At 38.0% G+C, this 7,873-nt stretch overlaps 1 long non-coding RNA gene across 1 annotated transcript; it reads left to right on the top strand.

Moving 5' to 3' along the window:
- The first annotated feature begins 1,562 nt into the window (after positions 1–1,562).
- On the top strand, positions 1,563–6,827 carry LOC125482409. Its single transcript, XR_007261635.1, has 2 exons — positions 1,563–2,453; positions 6,543–6,827. It is a non-coding gene; the product is annotated as an uncharacterized LOC125482409 (long non-coding RNA).
- Positions 6,828–7,873: the final 1,046 nt, after the last annotated feature.

Raw genomic sequence — 7,873 nt, 5'->3', positions numbered from 1 at the left:
TATCTATCCGCATGTTTTTCAAAATCTGTAGCACATCCTCCTTCCTAACATCAACTTGTTCAAGCATATCTGCCTGTTTCATGCTGTCCTCACAAATGTCAAGGTCCCTCTCACTGGAATACTGAAACAAAGTATTCATTAAGGACCTCCCCAGCCTCCTCTGACTCTGTGTACAAGTTCCCTCCACTATCCCTGATTGGCTCTACCCTCACTCTGGCCATCCTCTCGTTCTTCACATAAGCATAGAATGCCTTGAGGTTTTCCTTGATCCTACCGGCCAAGGCTTTTTCATACTCCCTTCTAGCTCTTCCCAGTCCATTCTTCAGCTCCTTCCTGGCTACCTTGTAGACCTCCAGAGCTCTGTCCAATCCTTGCTTCCTCAACCTTAAGTAAGCTTCCTTCTACCTCTTGACTAGATGTTCCACATGTCTTGTCATCCAAGGTTCCTTCACCTTACCATCCCTTCCTTGCCTCAGTGGGACAAAGCTATCCGGCACTCGTAGCAAGTGCTCCCTAAACAACCTCCATGTTTCTGTCGTGCATTTCCCTGAGAACATCTGATCCCAATTTATTAGGCAAGAACTGCGGAGCATAGCTTTGTAATTCCCCCTCCCCCAACTAAATATGTTCCCGTAACGTCTGCTCCTATCCCTCTCCATGACTATAGTAAATGTCAGGGAGTTGTGATCACTATCACCAAAGTGCTCTCCCACTGAGAGATCTGACACCTGGCCTGGTTTGTTGCCAAGCACCAAATCCAATGTGGCCTCCCCTCTAGTCAGCCTATCTACACATTGAGTCAGAAATCCTTCCTGGACACACGTGACAAAATCTGTTCCATCCAAACTGTTTGCACTTAGGAGGTTCCAGTCTATTTTAGGGAAGTTGAAGTCACCCATGACAACAACCCTATTACTTCTGCACCTTTCCACAGTCTGTCTCCCAGTTTGTTCCTCAGTGTCTCTGTGGTCTATAGAAAACTCCCAATAAAGTGACTGATCCTTTCCTGTTTCTGACTTCCACCCATACTGACTCAGTAGATAAACCCTCCTCCACGACCTCCCTTTGTAGCTGTGTTGTAGCTTTCTACAGTCTTTGTCCATTTAAATTACAATCAGCTCCTCAATTCCTACCTCATATGCACCCAGGACAGCCTTTTTTCAAAATATAACAGTGCCATGATCCTCTGAAGCTTCCTCAGACGGTGGGGCATAATTTCAAGTGCTATACTTGTCATGTTGCTCTGAACGGGCAACATCCAGTTTTCTTTTAGGTAATTAATTTGTTTTGCTCTTTTCTCAAATGATATAAAGACTATCCCCACATGGCTTTTTGTCAATTTTGGTAGGGCCTAAACAAGCTTAACATTTTCCTTCTGGACTTTAGATTGATTAATTTAGCCATTGGAGTCTTGGTTGACATTTGTTGTCTCTTTTTAACAGCATCATTTTAAATTGGTATTCCCTGTTTGTCTTCTGAAATGCTCTTTCGTTCTCATCTTTTTCTTGTCTGAAATTTAGCTTTAGTTCTTCTCATTTCCATCACCTATTTTTGAATTCCTTTTCTATCTCAAGCTGTTCTTTCTCCTTTCTTTCTCATCTAGAATTTTCTAACTTCCAATCCATTGGAGCAGTCTAGAACCTAAAACAGTTTGGAAAATCATATCAGTTAATCTGCTATCTCTGCAGCTGTTGCTTTTAGAACTGTTTTTATTTGTTCATTGGTTGTGGGCGTCACTGACTTGACAAGCATTCTTGCCAATCTTAATTAACTGTTGAGCGTCATCCTCATTTCCCTAGGTCTTTTTCTCACATGTCTAAGGCTGGATGCTGCATAAGAACCCTAGCAATTTAAGGGCATGATGTTCTGAGGCTGGGAATGGTAGAGAGAAAGAGCTTTATATGTTGTCAGCACATGAGGTTTTCAACATGTTCTCTGAAGAGCTTCTACTTTAGGGAAAATAGAAAATTTTAATTAATAAAATTATGGAAACAGGCAGATTTCAAGTGTATAATTTTGGAGGAGGAAAACTGGCATTTTCTTCCTTGGTGAAAAGAATTTCACTGTGCTGGGCTGAGGTTTTAGGATAAGAAATTTGCTTTCGTTATGTTCAGTGCAATCTGTGTGGATTTCAGATTTGAAGGCCCCAGTGACTGATGAATCTTAGGCAATTGTGTGTGAAGATTTCTTAAACAAGTACTCAATATAATGCTGCAAGTTTAGCTTTTGTTTTGGGAGAGTACCCTTAGGATGAGACTAAATAGCCTAAAACAGTTGCTAGAAGTGACTTCATATTGCAACTGTTTCCAATAAAGGTAACAAATAATTTTTTAAAAAGCTTTATGAAATAGTAAGTAATATGGTTTGAGCACTTACTTATTTTACTTGTGTTTCAGCTGACATATGTACTACTGGACTTAGTACTACAGGAGTTATTTCCTGAACTCAGTAAGGTAAGTGCAGAGCTGGGCACACCTAATTTATTGGAGCAATATAGGCCTGAGAGTTTTGAGTAAACTATTCCCTGATCTGTACTATTTGAATCTTGAGAGTATATAAACCATTTTGTTGGTTTAGAATGCTTATAGAAGTTTTAATAGAACATTTTTAAGTTGAGAGGTATGATGGCGATCAATAAAGGATTGTTTCAAATTGAAAACAATTAGCAAAGAAATTTGATTCAGAGATAATGGGAACTGCCGATGCTGGAGAATCTGAGATAACAAGGTGTAGAGCTGGATGAACACAGCAAGCCAAGCAGCGTCAGAGGAGCAGGAAAGCTGATGTTTCGGGTCTGGACCCTTCTTCAGAAAAAGAAATGGCTAAACTTCTGTTTCATCTTGCATATCTGAACTCTCCCTCTCTCTGAAGGTTTCTCTCTCTCTCTCTCCCTCCCCTGTGTCTGACCACAATAAATTGCACAAGATCTATGTCACAAAATAGTGGATCTCTTGTGTCATTGCTCAAGGTAAGCCTTGGATGCATTGCCTGACTGAATCTGTCTGTTTTCAGCTTTTATGTTGGAGATTGTGTCACACTCTCTTCATTTTATTATTTTTATTTATATACTCTAGAATGTATAACTGTTGTCACTTACTTCCCTTCTCCTACCATTCCATCATATACTGTCTGCTGTTTCTTTGTCATTTGTAACATGAATTTGCATATATTATTGTAGGAATCTAGCTATCACTGATTAATGTGATTTACCTGCCAAGTTTATCTGAATCAAAACAAGACTGCTGAATGCAAACTGAATGTTCAACATGATTCTTCTCTAAATTTCCTGAGTAGCTTGGGGCACAATTGGAAGGAACCACGTTAAGACTCAAGGACTCCACAAAAATATGTATAGGTTGAATCTCACAACACTGTCACTTTGTATGTGCAGATCAAACATTAGCAAAAACCAAAGAGTTGGAATCATTTTAACTTTCATTTGGGGAACTCCAGCAGTGATCAAGGCCCAAAGTACACAACTGCTTTTTGTTGAAAAGCAAATGACATAAATCATAATCAAGATTGAGTGATACCAAATTAGGGTTTAACAACTTGAAGATCATAATCAGAGGAGAAAAGTGGGGAAGACGAGGGTTTCCTCAGTTGAGCTTCGGAGAAAAAAATACATAAAAGTCAGACTCTGAGGAGTTCTTTCTCAACACAGTAGGATGCAGAAGGTATTAGATCTTTAACGTAGGGAATTATGAACAATATCTGAGTTAGACTATTTGGAGTAGTTATTTCAAAAAATGTTTTTGTTTTGGAAATGAGGTGAAGGGGATTGCATTGTAAAAGTCAATATGACCTTGTCTCCTACTTGTAACTCCAAGAAAAAATGTCTTGAGAAACTCATCTGCTGTGGGAGCAGTATTTAAAGACTTGCTAGATTTAGGTTTTGTAGAGAGAAATGCAGTTTCTTTGAAGAGATGAGGGATTTTCATTTGTAGTCAGTTGAGAAAAAAGTCAGTGATACTAATTCAAGAACTTTCAACACAGCAATCTGGGCAATTAGGGATGGGCAATAAATGCTGCCTGGCCAGTGATGCCCTCATTCCATAAATGAATAAAGAAAAAAAAAATTCCAACTTTGCTGTTACATGGTTTAATTAACTTGTTGGATAATTAAATTTTACAGCAAGGAAGATGTCAGTCATCAGGCATAGTCTGGACACCTAACTCAAATAAATGGAATTGTTGAAACAAGTTTGAGTTATTTATGTGAAAATAATTAGATGATGGACACCCAAAATGCTTTGAAGATCCTGCCATGTCGAATCCTCTTGACTTTTTTTGAGGAAATGGCAGGCTAAGTTGATGTCAAAGTTCCATTATGAAGTTTACCTTGATTTCCAATCCTGGGTAGAGTACAGTGTCAAAGTCTGCACAAGTTTAAATAAAACCTGATGTTTGATAAGGAATTTGCTGGAAAAAAAAGGATGTGATTGGTGTTAATTTAGGAAATGGTGTCTGGCTAGGTGGAATTATACAAGGATTTGTATGAGGGTTCCTTCAAACTTAATTTAGAAAGCAATATATGTTGGTTAAATTCACAGGTACTTGGAGTGCAGGGGATCCACCTATGAAGCAACCGCGAAAGGGTCTGCACCTGCATTGAATTCCATTTGGCACAGTTAAGCTGTTAAACATTGAAAGAAAAAAATACCAGAAGAATGGAGTTAGATTGGGAAGAGAACATTGTACATGCTTTGCAGAACAACACTCAGCAAAGTTTAAAAAAAAATACTGGGTTATCTTGTCATATAATATAAGCCAGAGGCCAATACTAAAGTTGGATAATAGCCACCATCAGGTAACATGTTGTGGTCCAAAGAAGCACCAGACCTGAGAAGTGGTGCAGCATGTAACGTGCAAAATGTAACTAAGATGATGTCATGATTCAGTTATAGGGAAAGGTCAACAATACTGAAGCTTTTCAGCTTTGGAAGTCTTAAATAAGAGTGTCCTTGAGGTTACACAAAATACTAAGTTGAGGTAAATCTAGCACCACGTTTACGCAATGCCTGAAGACTCAATTTATAGTAATAAATGGAAGCATGCAAGAAATTGATGTTGTGGATGATGTTTGGGAATAATTCTTGTACAAGTTGCGAATTCCAGATTGATGGTGGAGGTACTATTTGCAACCATTCAAAAGGCAACAAGATACTGGGATGTTAGTAGATTCTAAGCAATAAGGAGCTAAATAGGCTCAACAGCCTCCTTCATCTTTGCTTCTCTTTGTGACCAGGGATTGAGTCATCAGATGTGAGAAGTGGTAGCTGTTGTTTAGATCTGATGGAAAGCCAAAAAATAAAATCCCTTGTAGACTTACATTTGGAATTCTAATTACACCATTTGAAAATTATGGAGGATATTAGAATGAAATAATTCAGTCACTAAATTAATTAGTGTGAAGGTTATTTAAGAGCTTGTGATTTGATGGCCGTTGATGAATGTGGAGTAAATTTGTCAACAGTGGGATATTAAGAATTGGAAGATGATGAGTGGAAATGATCAAATGGGAGAAAAGATATCTTTTGAAATATTGATGATTATTTAATTTTAGAATGGCTGTTTCTTGTTAATTCCACGTTGGTTTCAAGAGTCTTGGCCAACTTACCTGATCAGGTGACCGCTGTGGCAATCTTAAGTCAATATTCTTCATCTCTTTTCAAAAACTATTTCAATCCATGAAAGTCCCAAGTATTAGGTTGTATAATGAACTTTGAAAATCAATAGTCTATTTTCTGAAACTAGGGGTGACTATTTCAAAATAAGGAGTTGTCTATTTTCTAGTGAGCTGAAGAGAACTTAGCTCTAAAAGTCAAGTCTTTGGAACTCTCTTCCTCAAAAGGTGGTGGAAGCAGAGTTCTTGAATGTTTTAATGTAAAGGTAGGTAGATTCTAGATGAGCAAAGAAGTGAAAGGTTATCGTGGAGTAATCTGATCAGCTATTACCTTATTGAATGGTGCAACAGGCTTGAGGGCCAAGTGACCTATTCCTGCTCCTTGGTATGTTTATATGCTTGCATAATGGGGGAATATTTAGTGACTGGAATATTTCTGCACTTCAATCCAATACCAAGAGTTCTGAAGCCAGGCACAATGTAACACATGTACACACTAAGGCTTTGTGTAATGCATCTTATACTGTGTTTTAAAAAGCAGCCACAATATAGGATGACAGATTACAACGGCTACTATTTGGTCTTTGAGTTGACAATTTATTGTCCAGTGTGTGTTTTACTTTCGGGATTTTATTAAGAGGATAAAGGAGATACAGTTACAACGTTTAAAAGACATTTGGACAGGTATATGATAGGAAAGGTTTAGAGGGATATGGGCCAAACACTGGCAAATTGGACTAGTTTTGTTTGGGAAACTTGGTCAGCATGGACGAGTTGAACCAAAGGGTTTCTGTGCTGTATGACTCTATGGCTGAAATAATAAGAAAGAAAACTGAAAACACCTATGCTTTAAATATACTTGTGACCTGTGTCTGTTTCGAAGAATATTTGTCTAAATGGTTTTTATGTATTACAGGTGCAGAAAGAGGTGGCGTCTGTTTCCATGTGGAAGTGAAGAATACTGCTACCAATTTTCCATTTTGAGATCCTCTTATTTTTTAGGAGCTGGAGTGCAATAGAACCATGCTGTATCTATGTGGCAGAATTATGTGTATGAAATACTGAATGGTTTTTAGTGAAACTTGTATAAGTAAATGTGAATATTAATTTTATGAAATTCATGTGAATGTGAACATTTAATTTAAACCTACGTGTGTTACACTATGCCAATAAAGGATATTGTATCATTGTGTTGTGGAAACCCAGATGATCCAGTGACTTTATTTACAGTTGGATGGAGCATTAGGCCTAATGTGCTAACTCAGCAAAAGTTATGCATTGTTCTGTAATCTGATCTAGTCAGAGATTGTGTAGGCAAAATGCTAATTCATGATGCACAGAGAATGTAGTAGGTCTATGACAGTACTGTATTTGAATTTACTAAAGCATCAGAGCTGAGAATTCTGTGCACTATACACACCTCGATGCTTTTCCAATCTTTGGATAAAAGTGAAAACTAACTTTTAAACAAAAACAAAGTTGCTGGAAAAGCGCAGCAGGTCTGGCAGCATCTGTGGAGGAGAAAACAGAGTTAACGTTTCGGGTCCAGTGACCCTTCCTCAGAACTCAAGATGACTTAAGATTAATTCAGTATATCTGGTCGGCATGGACGAGTTGGAATGAAAGGTCTGTTTTTGTGCTGTACATCTCTGTGACTCTATGAATTTCAGCTTAGTTAAAAACATGAAAACCTGATTAAAAATGAAAACAATAGATTAAAATCTCATTACAAACACTGAGATTTTTTTGAATTGCAAAGATTAAGCATAGAAGGGCAGAAAATGTTCTTTCTTAACTACCATTTGTGTTGAAGAGAGGGAACTTCCCACCACTCAGATAGATTAAGAGGCCAGGGCACAAGGAGGCAGTATTAGCATAGAAAAATGCTGGATAGAGGTTTGTTTAAAAGTGATGGAGAGAAATAATGAAGAAATGTAACTGCATTAGTAATTCTGAGGCCAGGATTAATGATCTGAGGACATGAGTTCAGCCCCACCACAAGAATTAAGGAATTTAAACTGAATAAACAAATCTTGACTAAAAGCACATAATAGTGACCTCGAAATTGTTGGATAGTTGTTTAAAAAGAACAAATAGAAGTATGGGACAGGAACAGGCCATTTGGCCCTCCAAGCCTGTGCCAATCATCATGCCTTGACTAAACTAAAAAATAAACCTTCTGCCCTTATTCAATCCAAACCCCTCTATTCCCTCCCTATTCATGTAACCATCCAGACACCTCTTAAA

Source organism: Rhincodon typus, unplaced genomic scaffold (genome assembly GCF_021869965.1).
Source record: "Rhincodon typus isolate 14 unplaced genomic scaffold, sRhiTyp1.1 hic_rhity00009921, whole genome shotgun sequence".
Classification (NCBI taxonomy): domain Eukaryota; kingdom Metazoa; phylum Chordata; class Chondrichthyes; order Orectolobiformes; family Rhincodontidae; genus Rhincodon; species Rhincodon typus.
Note: the sequence above shows the minus strand (reverse complement) of the source record. Positions and strands in the feature narration are given on the sequence as shown.